The 13,903-nt window shown below is 39.3% G+C and overlaps 1 long non-coding RNA gene across 1 annotated transcript in view; it reads left to right on the top strand.

Annotated features, from left to right (window-relative positions):
• The first annotated feature begins 1,111 nt into the window (after positions 1-1,111).
• The window catches only part of LOC116791649, a 53,005-nt gene continuing 40,213 nt past the window's right edge, over positions 1,112-13,903 (top strand). Inside the window, exon 1 of the long non-coding RNA XR_004358810.1 lies at positions 1,112-1,377. This is a non-coding gene — a long non-coding RNA (uncharacterized LOC116791649). The remainder of the gene's footprint in view (positions 1,378-13,903) is intronic.

Here is a 13,903-nt window from a genome sequence, read left to right on the forward strand (position 1 = left end):
ATTGCATGTTTTTAGAGTGACTGGTAGGACCGGAGTTTTTTATTTGTTTTTCAATCCTTTCCAAGCTCCAAAAGAAGCACACGCAGATTTAATTGTTTTCTATAACTGTTTGCGGTTTTAATTCACAGGACAGATTTGTCATTTGAGAGGAATTTAGATTCCACGTTGCTTTTATTAGAAATAAAGAAGCAATAAAATCTAATATAACAATGAGGGAGACATTCAACTCAGTTATTCAGTTTTCATGGTGTTGCTTGGCTGGATGAGTGGTGGGACATCAGTGAGAAAGGGCTGTGTTCTGGTCAGGTCCCTGATGGGGCACTGAACTACTTTCTTTTCCACTTCCAACCTTTTGAAGAAAAATAAAACTGTTTTGTTGTGGCTATTTGGTTGAGGGGTTGGTTTGGTTTGTAGCTTTATAGAAGTATTTTCTGCTAATATTTTGATTGAATATAAACCCCCAAATTTTACTGTGGAAGGAAAACATCTGAAAAATAATTCAAATTGAAGAAACTCCACTGTTCAGTCCTCAGCAAATCTGCAACGTTGTCACTCTCACATTGCCATTGACTGTATTTTAGTCCTACGTGTATTTGCCATCTGCATTACAAACTCTTGAGCCTGAGCCATTTATGTCCTGAGTTTTGGCCAACTAAAACAACACAAGCAAGTTCAGCTGGAAATAACATTTGCCTGACTCCAGCTGCTTCCATGATTGTCCCCAGCTTCAGTCTGGTGTTATTATGCTCTGGATTCCATGTAATTAAACATTTTAAGAGGATCAAAGGTGACCATGCCCTAAGCTGCAGAGAGAGTGGAGCCACTCAGGAAGTGTCCAAGGCCAGGTTTGGAGAAACCTGGGCTAGTGGAAGGTGTCCCTGCCCATGGCACGGGGTGGAACGAGATGAGTTTAAGGTCCATTCCAACCCAAACCAGTCTGATTTTATGATTTTGTGATTCATTCAGTGGTAAAGCACAAACAGGTGGCACAGCCAGGCCATGATTAGCTTGTTAAGCCAATGGTAATAATTAACTGGTAACAGCTGGTAATGGTAACACCAGAAACGGGGGTGGGAACAGGTGCTGTGGGTGACACAGACCTTGAGCCTTTTGAGGGAGGGGAGTGCTGGGACCTGGGTGGATCTTCCAGGTGCCACCAGCTGGTTTTCCAGCTTTAAATCTGTGCTGCCAGACCTTTGTTGGTACCTGTTGTTCTGGGACCCCTCACACCCCCTGGTTCCAACAGGTAGGTCTTTCCCCCATTACACCTGGAGCAGGTTCTGTGCTCAGCCTCTGCCCGTGCCCACACATCACATTCCCTGCTCCAGAACGATCCTGTTCAGCACCAACAAACCCATTCAGGAGGTTTTATTGAAGGTATGTGTATTTAAGATGTTAAATTACAGATGCATGTTCAGTTTTTAGCTGAAAAGACCACAGCAGGTCCTGGGGGAAGCTGATGAGTGCAGTGTATGAGCAGGTCTTGAAGGACAGTTGGACCAGGAAAATGGTTTATAGGTTGAGAAACTCATCGGGAAACTGGACTGGAGTCTCTCAGTTGGGGTTTCTGTTTATTTCTACAGTATCAAAGAAAACATGGCTTGCTTTATGTAAGTTTTCGGTAAATATTATTGTACCTAAGATACATTTCACTAATGCCAACAGTGTATTATTTTATCCAAATGAACAGCTGGCATGATTATTTTGATTATTTTTCTGTGGAAAACGCTCACTGAGGCCATGATATTTCACCCCTGGGTGTTAGATTTATTCTATACACGTTAAGACAGCTCTGGCTTTCAGTATTGTAATTTGGAAATATAATCTAAACACACTTCACAAGAATTTACTGTCTCTTTTGATCCTTGACCTGTTTATATGGTAATTATTAACCAGCCTAATTCTGAGAACTGTGTTCATGTTATGTTTTTACACAAGATACCTTGGCATGATAAAATGATGCCTAATACAAGTCAAGGTTGCTTTTGCTCAACCAGAACAGTCACATTAATTCTAAATTCAGTGTAAACAAGAAGCAGAATAAATGTTTTCCAAGTAGAAGAACAAACCTGGCAAGGAATAAAACATATTCATGCTTTTAAGTTCATAATATGAGTGTGCAGAAATACAGAATCTCGGTTTTCAAGGATGTCAGGACATTTTACAGGCTATGGTTTATGTATCTTTTCCCTTTAGTTTTGAGCTAATTTTTTATTTTAACCAGCCTTAATCTGTTTCATTCCAGGTGTTTATAATTTGTACATATATCCAAGACTGAATTTGGGCCTGATTTTGAATGTCTTTTCAGGCAAGTGCAAATCAGAGCACAGGTTCAATTTATCTGGGGATAAAGTACCAGCACAGAAATCCCCCACTATGAACTTATTCTGACTCACATAATAGCAAGACTCCAGTGCTGTCAGTGATGCTGTCACAGTTTGTGTAAGGATCAGAAGAGTTACTACTTTTTAATAACTTATTATTACATGATTTTTCACATCACTGCTTCCTTGACTTCAAGAGAGTCATCTCCTACACCATACTCAGATAAACCATACACATTCAGTTTTATAATTCACTTTCTATAAAATATCTTTTCCAGACATCCTACTTTTCATTTTCTGAATATTTCTTGTTTTCATTGTCGGATTCAAAATTAGGCTGCAGAATTAAACAGATCATTCCAATAATGGTCCCCATGGACAAGATGCCACCTCTTCCCTGCTTTTTCTTCTTCCTGTCCTTGCTCTTTCTTGCAGCACTTTGCTAACACTTTATATTCAGCTTCTTATCTAAGATCCTTGCTTCTGCAGTGCAGGATATGTTGATTTTCTAAGCATAAATATGTGACATTGCAGATGTACAAAGTATGTTTGTCTACAGTAAAATACATGTGATTTACACTTGGTAGTGGTAAACCTTCCCCAGTAGTTCTTTAATCCACATTTCATTGTATCAAATCAGAAATGGCCAGAAACTATTTTTCAATGTGTTTTAACATAGACTGTAGTAGTGTGAAAAGTCTAAAAGCAGTGGTTTAATGTTGCCCAAGTGTACTATTGATCATTAAAAGTGGTACTAGAGTGAGTGAAGTCCTGTACTTTAACACCTACTGAAATATGTGGTCATGCTGAAATCAAAATGAATAAACCTGTGATCATTTATGCCAAGTAAGAGCTGGCATTTCCTAAGTTTACAAATATTTAGCAATATTTTAAATTGCCTTTTTCATATCAAAAGCAAAAAATAAAAAACAACTTCTTTATTTATCATCTGAAATTTGTCTCTACTTCCTACTTTTGGGAACCAAAATACAGAGGGTGGAAAAAAAGCAGAAATTGCTGAATAGAAATAGCTCCCTCCCCTGTTGTGAGCTGTGTTATGGCATAGAAGTCAGCTTTTTACAGTTTTCTCTTTGCTTAATATTTTTTAGTCAAGCTCTTTGCTGTGCAAATGAGTGGGCACATGCAAATAAACAAATTTACTAATGGCCTTTAATGTTGTCAATACTTTTAAAATCTAAATACTTAAGAAAATAATGTGGCCAGAGAGGAAAACTCCTGAGAAAGAGTCTTACACCACCTGTAGTCAGCATTTCTAACAGAAAAAAACAACCAATCTCAGACAAATCATGGTAAAAAATGTCCTCTGCCAACAAATCTTTGGGCTACTGCTACAAATACCCTCATTTCCCATGCCAGTAAAGCCTTTTTTTGCCTCTGAGTTGAGCAAAACAGTTTGAAGATAATGACTTGAATACTACATTTGAGAAAAGACTGTAATCTTAATCAGGGAGGGGTGGAAGCAGAGAGAAGATTACACAATCAAAAGATAGGAAGAGTGTTTATTCATTATTAAGAACAATTTATCCTCTGCTATTTCTGCATCTCCTGGTGCAGGCTTTAAAACATATGGAACTTGCCCAGGAAGGGGCTGGGAGGAGGCAGGAATCTTTTTAAGGCAGATGTATTTCATGGCATCCTGGGGAATAGGAAAGATTACTCTCTGCATTTCAATAGCTGGCATTCAATCTGATTTTTAGAAGTCCCAGACCATAGGACTTCCATCTCTTCTATTATTCAACAGTTTAATATGCTGCATTTCTTGATATTTACATCAAATGTCTTTCATCCCTTATAATATATTCCCTTCACCTGTTAAAATTCTACTGTCATATAACAGAGTGAATAATTATTATCCTTTCTACAGGCTTATGTCCTCAGACACTTGAAAGCTGTTATTGTGTTCCTGCTTATTCCCTATTTGGTCAAATTATAACTGCTTAATTCTCTTCATTTTTCTTCCTGCTTCAGTTCTCACAAAACCCCTTAATTTTTTATTCTGTCTCTTCTCTGATTCCCTTCCAATGCAACATCTTTCTGGGAGAACATTTCTCAGAGTTGCCTGCAATGGTCAGAGCAAGGTTGCAGATAATCCCTGCTCTGTCACTGCCATCCATGGCCAAAATCCTTTGAAGTCCATGGCTGAGCTTCCAGTGGATGCGAAGGGCGCTGGATCTTAAACTTGCATTTTGCTTTTTATGCTCCTTGTGACATCCTCCAACTCTATTCTCCATTGCTACTGTTCTATTTCCTAAATTGCTGGTTCATCTTCTGATTGGTTCTGTGCTTTCTGTTGGCTTTGTGTTTGCAGTAAAATAATTTTCCTCCCTTGCTGAATCTGTTTTGGCCAATGTGCACCTGCGCTTCCTCTCAGAACCTTTTTATTTCACTCTCCTTATTGACATTTCAAATCTTCTAGAATGAGTATAATCTGTGTGTTTAATTAAGATCTCAATTATGTCCTTTTTCTAAATCATTAATGAAGATATGAAGTAAACCCAGGCTAACAATCAGTGTGTGTTACCCCACTGGACATTTCCAACCATCTCGTTTCACAGCTGTTTGTCGTCATTTTTTTCATTTGTCTTTTAGCCAATATTCAATCCACACACCATTGTCTCCAGCCAAGCAGACTTGAATTAATTTTTCAATTAAGATTTCATGAGACAGTGTCAAATGCTGCACTAAAATCCAAATATCTGTCAACTCCCATACTGGGGGATTTTTATTATTTTTCTTTACTTTTTTTTTTCCCTGCTCCATCTGTTTAAAAGTTATTCCTTCAAGTGCTTCACACAAAGACATCAACAACTACCCCACATCTGGATCACTTTAAAATTGTGCTTGTCAGCAGGTAGACTTGAATTACCTGTATGTCTAAACACCATTTAGCTGAGGGTTTGCAGACCATGAAGAGACATCTCTCTCCTTCTCTCTGCAGAGTGACTGGTGAAAGCTGGAGGAGTTACAGGCTTGTTCTAACTAAATCCACTCTCAGACTCCTAAAGCCCTCCATTATTTTAGTTTACACAGATTGAAAATACTTTCTGTCCCTTCCTTATCATGATCCAAAAAGCAGCAGATGAATCTGTAGCTACATTCACTGATTTTTATGCCAACTAGAGAAATTTCTTTCCACCTCCATCATCTGGTGTCCGTGGTGTGCCCAAACCAGCAAACCCAGCCTTCCTAAATCCAGGTGGCTCTTTCTCAAAGGGTCTAAGGATTTGAATTTTGACAGTTTCATTCCTTTCCATTAATCCTCTGGTATTTCCATTGCTTTCAGAGGGACTAATCATGTAGAGAAGTGCTGTTAATGTTAATTAAAATAGTCTAACTTGGATTTTATTTTTTTTTTTTAGAGCTGCTCTGTGCTTCTCTTATTGAGGGGAAAAGATGGTAACCTGTTGTATTAATACATTACTCAATTTAGTTAATTCCTTTCATTCACTGACAACAGCCATGAAATAATTGTTCTTGTCTCTATTAACTTGCAGTGTCCTGGATCCTCACTCTTTACTAAGGAAGTTTCATGTGATTAAAAAGATAGTAAGTTTCTATGAACATATCATTCGTGTCCAATTAAAAGTAAATCTCCAGCCACTAGAATGGATTTCAAATTAATTCACAGTGACTAATTAGAAGGCGTTTCTTCATTTATTCTAGAAGAATATTACAGGAAAAACATTTTATAATATATTCACACTCCTGCCAACACAGAGCAAGCAATAAACAAGTTTTGAAGAATTAAAGTGCTTTCTCCTTCTGTGAGAGACCATCAATGTCCAATTTTTCAGTAGCCAGAGACTCAGATTAATTGCTGAAGGATTATGTATTTCTTTTTTTAAAAAATCACATCTGAATCTATGAAAGATTTAAAGAGGCTTTTGAATAATGAAGAAAACCATTGAAATTAAAGAAAGCCAATGGCTTCTATTTTATTGCAAACATATTTTAAGGCTTGACAACAGTTGCAGTGTTCCCCTAATTTTTGCTGTAAAAGGGAAGTAAAACAATAGTTTATTGTGGCAATACTTCATACTGCCCTACTTCTGTAAATTGTCTTTAAGCTCTAGGGTAAGGACAGAACATTCATGTTTTTAAATTGGATACAAAATGCTGTTTCTATGCAGTGGCTGCTGTAGCATAAATTGCTGTACAGAGACTATCAGATATATCTGAACACAACGATGCTCAGCGAGTTGTGGATGTTCCTTGCCTTGCTTTACCTGCAACGCTTGTAGTCTGTGCTCCTTTGAAATGTTTTCCAATGTTTGGAAGGTAGAACACAGACCTGGAAAATGTTTCCTGCTCGTGGGAAGTTGCAGAGTTCTCCTCAAAACAGCCCCCAAACTCTCTGAGCTGTCCCAAAGTTTTGCAAAGTTTTAGCACAGCTAATTTATAACATAAATTGGGTGACTGGTGTGAACCTGGATCTTGCACCGGGATTTTTTTATGAGGACATAACCTTCTACACACAATAATGGAGAGAAAATAGTCCTTATTAAAATTTCATTGGAGAGCAGCAGAGGGTCATGTGCGGTGTCAGGGAGGTGCTGCTCTCTCCAGATGCCACCGAGGAGGGGCCAAAGGGTGGCCTTGCCTTGTGCCTTCTTGGCCAGGCAATAGCAGGGTGATGGATTTAGTCTGTGGGGTGGGTGCTGTGCTGGCTCAGCAGGAGCAGCACCTTCCTTGGTGTCCTAGTTAGAACAGCTGGGACCAGTTCATCACTGGATGGGTGTAACCCAAAACTGTGTATTCTAGAACCTTCCATGCCATTGCCCAGAAACTGTTATCAATAGACCATTTACACCCTCTGCCCAGAGCAGCCTCACTCCTCAGGCTGTAAACTGGGTGTTAAGAGACCTGTGAGATAGGAGGGTGCCCCCTGTCCTCACACCCTTTGTGGAACTCCCCACACTAAGGGAGGTTCTGGGCATTCCTGCCTGAACTGGAGAATATATAATCTTGGGGTCTTGGGACTTTTTTAACCACTTGTGGGATCCAGAGGAAGACTGCAGATCATCACTCAACCAGGTGGCAACCACCACTCTTGACCAGACTGCACCAGCACTCTCACCAACAGGTTTTCCCCTCTCCTTTTCCTTTGGACTCAGGGGGCCCAAGGAACACCACTCTGTTCATGCCCCAGGGTGCTGGGTTATACATTTGGGTTTTGTGGGTTAAAACCAACTGTTTGTCCGTATAATCATATTTATTGTATTATTTTATTAAATTGTTATTCTGATTTATAATCTCTCTTTTGAGTTGGGTTCATTTCCCCTGCTGGTTTACCTTTAAACCAGCACACTTGGGAAAAGGTCCTGGGAGTGCCCAGGAAGCAGCTGAACGTTTTGCAGGTGGTTGGGATACTGCTCATATGTGTTCGATATTCCAGATGGCATCTGGAATAATTACATTTAGTGCCACGTGAGGAAGGGAACTGTGCCGTTAAGGAGCCCTCACTAAAGCTGTTTGAACTGCTGCTGCAAGTCAGACAAGTGCATAATGTGATACTGAGCAATTAGACATCGAATTAGCAATTAGCTACTGAATCGAGTAGATCTCTGCCGCAGATACCAACTGTCTCTGGAAACTCCTTCCTTGCTTGTACTTTCATTACACTTCCTTTGTTATTCATTACAGAGCAGGCTTTTGCATTCGAAAATACATTTTAAGGCTATTAAGTGCTAATGATCGCATTGTAGGGTCCTATTGCTTTGTTTATTTATTTATTTAAGACCAGAACCAGCAGCAGCAACTTCTCCCTTTGAGAAGTTTGGGTGAGATGAGGCCGTTTGCAAGAAGAAACAGGCAGCTTTTGCCTTCACAAAGGGGTGGGAAGTCCAGCTGTTAACTGCAAAATTAACAACCTAATCATCTGATATTTTAAAGAATAGGGGACATCTGAAACATGAGAACAAATTAAGCCCTGCCGTGGATGAGAAAATATTACCTGAAAAATAGGTACATATTTAGAGCTTAGCAACAGATGCTGCACCTGAAAAAAAAGGTATTTACGAAGATGTACAAAGCTGTCTCTGTACTTTCCCTCTAAACTGCTCTAAACTTCACAATAATTACAAATTAACTTCAGAGAGGACAAATGTGCACATGCAGCAGCAAGCAGTTGTGAAACAATTGTTCCTTGTTTCTGAGATTAACACATATGTTGAGGTTTAATTGGCATCGATTTATAACGAGAAGAATTTCAAAAATAACAGCATGTTCTTATTTGATTTTAGTGCTTGGGTACTAGATTTCTTTTTTTTTGTTACTATTTATTTCAAATTGATGTTACAAAACCTTGAATTTGCTGCAAGAGGAAAAATAGCACTTTTCTTCAATGCTGTTTTCTGACTCAGAAAAAAGTGAAAAACGTGTCTATCAACTTGTTCACTTCAGAAGACACAGCAAAATCTGGCTACGGTGGAAACATATATCTCCGTATAGTTTCCATATCTCCAAACTAGTGCCCGGTTCAAAAGCAAATCTTCAATTTACAGCAAAATGCTCAGCTTGATGTGTGGGTTTTCAGCAGCTGCACTTGTTGAGTCCTTGGAAGTCCCCTGCAAAGTCAGCCCAGTGGGTGGAATTAGGCCTGTCCGTTATTCATGGAACTGTGTATTCCGAGCCATCTCCAGCCATTCTTCCTGGGCATTAACCTTTGGTTTTGTCAGCTCCAACATTTTCTGTTTTCCTGAGTGTCTATAAGCTGGAAATAAGAAGGCAGTCAAGGCTGACGTTAAATACAATCAGCTGTCTTCTAAGCAGGACCTGATTTAATTTCTCTTAACTTGCATTTTTAAAATCATGTTTTGCTCCTCATAGGAAACTTTATTGTCCTTGATATTAATGCTGTTCAAAAATTATTCACAAAAAACATGAAAGACTTCAGATATAAGTATACAGCCACTATATGCTGTTAATAATTAGATTATTTTTTGGACTATCTTTTAGAAAAGAAAGAGTTAAAAGACTTATGACCTATAGCTATAATGTGTTAAAAAGGCTGGGTTTGAAGAGAATGTAGCTGTGGCAGGTGCAGCTTTTATCACCCTCACAAAAGATGAGGGCACACAGGAGAGAAAAGGTAGGGAGGTGAGATATCTACAAATCAGACTCTAAATAGACAACCTTTCAAAAAATATATATATTTCTTACAGTTAAGAAAGAAACAGATCTCATCAAGTTATTTTTCTCTATATTTAAAAATCTTATAATGTTCTGTAAAAAATAACTTTCCTAAGGCTCCAAAGGCTGAATATATTATATTTTCCTTAAGACCTAAAACTCCTTACAGAGTCCATTTATTTCTAATGGCATCAAGAAGATGTGAATTATGGGCAGCACAATCAGTACATTAATATTTCCTAAAAGACTTAGAGTAGAACTGCAGACATGGGTAACTTTTGTTTTCTTTGTGTTAAGAAAGTTTGGTCTAAAACATTCCATAAATGGGGTCCTGCAGCAGGTTTTGGTGCTGTTTTTTTGGTGTTGTAGAATGATTTCCCCTCAATATTTGGGTGCATTGTAGAAGAAAATGGTCACACAAACAAACTGGCTGCATATTCCACTAATTCATAGGATGCCAACAATAGGTTAGACAATATTAGTTCAGTCCTTTATCATTGTTGAGACTTTCCCTGGATAAATGTCCTCATATCTCTGATGATCAGGTATCTAATATATGCTGTTATCTCATCGTGGCTGCTTTTAGTGGATAAAATGGACAGAGAGCAGAGAAATAAAGCTTCATTTGCAGAAAAAGCCTGTCTGGGTGATGTTATATTAGCCCAGACTTAGCAAAATAGAGGCGAAGCGTTTTTTTGCAAAGTCTGTTGTGAAAAAGAAGTTTTATTTGCTTATTACTTGTACTCTGATGCAGATTCCAAGAGATTAAGTGAATATAAAAATGTGGGGATTTCCGTTCATGAAATGATGGTTCCTATCTGTTCGTCCATAACACCATTAGAATTCCCAGAGATTCAAACAATATATTAAAGCTCATATTTGAGTTATCAAATGTTAGTTTGCAAGATCTGGATGACATCCAGGCTGTGGAAAAATCAGAATTGTCCCTCCCTCTGGACTTCGGGTGAAGGCAAAGTATTTTCTGATCTCTCTGGGAATAAAATATTCAAGTAGATTGAATTTGGCCTCTATTGTCCAAGGAAGAGGAATTGTACGTTTTCATGACAATCACAAGGTGATGCTCAGACTAAACCTGGGTTTAACCAACTGGGAGCGCAGATGAATCTCTGAAATTTGTCTCCTCCATTCCTGCATTTTAGGCAGCTCCAAAACAGCTATTCTACTTTATCTTATGCTTTCTAAATAGCACCTAAGAAGCAGATAGCCCATAAAGAGGTAATTTTATGTTTTACTTCAAGTGTGCATCATTTTATCTTTCTGTTGTGACATTGATTTATGTATTATGCCAAAAATAGAGAATGTGTATGGAAAGAGCAGCTGCTTGCTTAGAAACACTCAATTCAAGCATTCCTTAACTTACAGAGTTACTCATGGGATTTTAAATCACATCACATGGTTATTTGCTCTTTGACATCATTTTTCATTACAGTACAATACATTATTTTTCCCCCTGTATCTTGCCACCTTCAGTTGATACAATTCTCACTGCTCTGTCATGTAGTCAATAAATATTGCATCTAATTCTTGATTTTTATTTTTTTAATATATATTAATTGTGTAGTCTTCAAAATGAGGTTGTTATTCCTAAGTAAATGGGGGGGGGGAAAAGCCTTTTATGACATGATTCTACGATTCTAGGATCTTTTATCATTCTAATTCTTGGTGCTGCCCTTGAGGTATCATGGTCCATCCTACATCTCTTGGCTTGTAGAATGTCTATTTAAGCATCCACAGCACAAGTTTAGGTTTGTTGCTCCAGCAAAAAAAGAAACATTTGGAGAGGGTTTCTTGTCAACATAAAATCCATGTTCTTTCCAACACACAGAGAAAGATTTCCTAACCTGGGGCACTTACCTGCCTCCTTAGTGGTACGTACAGAGCTGCCCAAACGCAGCCAGCTTGAGGTTCTTGGACACACAAGGAGCTACAAATTAGATATTTCTGTCTGTCAGCAGCACAACCTGAACTAGCCTGGCATCTCTACTGGATAAGGCTCTGAGCAAAACATGGGCATGGAAAGAGGGAGTCCAATCTCTCCTTTACAACTTAAAGAAGCACCAGGATATGGGGGGGGGAAAAAAAAAAAAAAAGGTTAATCCCTCCTTTTATCTTCTTTATAACCAGATCCCTGCTTCCCTGTTTAATACTCGAGCTCCCAACCTATACCTTGCAGGAGGAATGGGGGGAACAACCAAGCAGTGTGTGGCTTGACAGGAGGCTGGGGGGAACAACCAAGCAGTGTGTGGCTTGACAGGAGGCTGGGAAGAGGGAAGGATGTTGCTTTGCTGACAGTTTAACACCAGGAAACCTCAGTGTGTGTGAACCTGAGGGAGGGGGAATGTGGGTTGGCAGCCAAGTCTCAGCTCTTTGCTGACCCAACAAACCCTGAAGCTCAGCAATGAGTTGCCTGGTTCTTGCAGAGGTGTGCGTTGCAGGGGGGTAAATACCTGTTAATTCCTTACTCCAATTGTCCCTAATTAGGCCTTTCTGTAGTTTTGTGAAGGTTTGTTTTACTTTGTATCTCCACAGACGTTTTCCCTGTGTTTTTTGAAAGTACCTTTGAAGTGTTGCAATTATCCCTCTGCACTGTGTGACTCCCTCCCTTCTCCTTCTCTCCTTTCTGTCTGTAGCTCCATCACTCCTCCTTTCCTCAGCTACAATTTCCCACTTCTCCTCTCCATTTACTCCTGCTCTGTCCAACTTCTGTCACTCTGTTCCTGTTCACAGTTGTTGTTCTTGATGCCTCCCAGGTTCACCAGTCCCGTGTCTCATGTCAGAAATTTTCCACACTTTTCAGAGGAGCAGGAGGACCAGGAAAAGCCCTTTGTTTTGCTTTTTGCCTCCTACCACAGTGGGCCTGGCTGGAAAAATCTGTTGAGGGACTTTTGAGTAGGGCATGGAGTGACAGAACAAGGGGGAATGACTTCAAACTGAAAGAGGGCAGGGTTAAAAGCGATTTTGGGAAGAAATTTTTCCCTGTGAGGGTGGGGAGGCCCTGGCATAGGTTGCCCAGAGAAGCTGTGGCTGCTCCATCCCTGGAAGTGTCCAAGGCCAGGTTGGACAGGGCTTGGAGCAACCTGGGCTAGGGGGAGGTATTGGGGGGTTAGAAAATGATCTTTAAGGTCCCTTCCAACACAAGCAATTCTGTGCCCATGAATAGTCTAATTAGTAAATAGGAGTTGAGAGAGGCCACAGCACAGAGAGTAGAATGAACTGTCAGCTGCTTCTTGGCACCTTGTCTGGATTTCTAATGAACAACTCTGTGCACACTCAGTTTTCAGAAGCTTGTTATGGAACCAAATTTGTTGTTGGGGAGGTTATTTTAAAGGGTTTCCCTACATTAAAAAGAATTCTGTTAAATGAAACAATCCCTTACTGGCTTCCTGTGCCTAGAAATGCTAAATTTAAAAGGTCCTGGATTTAGCAATTAACACCATTCCTGACTAACGTTGTGTTAATGCAACATGACTAATTTCATTCCCTGTGCTGTAGTGCTACATGGCTTCCAGTCAGGAACACCTCAGCACAACAGTTCAGGAATAGTTCAGCAGAAACTGGTTCTAAGAAATACTGAGTCGTGGTACAGGTGGTTTTTTATCTCTATATTTATATCTCTATCTATATCTATGTTTACAACTCATTCCAGTGCATTAAAATAGTGTTTCTCCATGAAACAGCACTGAAAGCAGTTCCCCTTTAACCAAGAAATGTTGTAGGTATTTTAGAAACCAGATGTGGTTCTACCATGAATTTTTAGAAACAAGATGTTTCTAAAATACGCCAATTTTCTGCTGTAGAATGTACCCCTTAATAATTTGGTTTGCAACAATAAAACCAGGTGAAAGTGAGCCCTCCCAATAAAAAATTCCAGGCAAGTACAAGGGTAAGTCACCCATAAGAGAAAATGATAAAGTGCTTTTGAACTCTGTGCTACCATCAGGTGTTTTATTACTCCATGTCATCTTAGATATTTTCCATGTACTTAGTGTTGCAATTAATAAAAATCCTGATATAAAGGTAACAAGGTGTCAGCTTCATTTCCAGTTGAGTCTGTCTGTTGATTAAAAACTACTTCACAATGACATTAAGCTGCAAAGAACGAATCAAAAAAAAAAGCATAAGCCCGAGACACACACCGTCAGTCCCCATAGATTTAAATTTAATTAAATGAGAAAACTGCAGGACTCTTTTTGCTCACACTGGAGATTCCCAGAGCTATCCCATGAGCAGTGTTCAGTCATTGCGAGTCGTGAGCTCAGCTTGGAATATTGTTTTATCATTAAGGCTGCCAGTCATTCCCCATTAGGTCCAGGCTCCGAAATGCCACGGTGTAGTGATGAAAATAAAAGGCCTTGGCCTTGTACTAAAAGCATCCTGAGGATGCAGACTGTGTAATCACATCTCTT

The sequence above is a fragment of the Chiroxiphia lanceolata genome, chromosome 10 (genome assembly GCF_009829145.1).
Source record: "Chiroxiphia lanceolata isolate bChiLan1 chromosome 10, bChiLan1.pri, whole genome shotgun sequence".
Taxonomy (NCBI): Eukaryota; Metazoa; Chordata; class Aves; order Passeriformes; family Pipridae; genus Chiroxiphia; species Chiroxiphia lanceolata.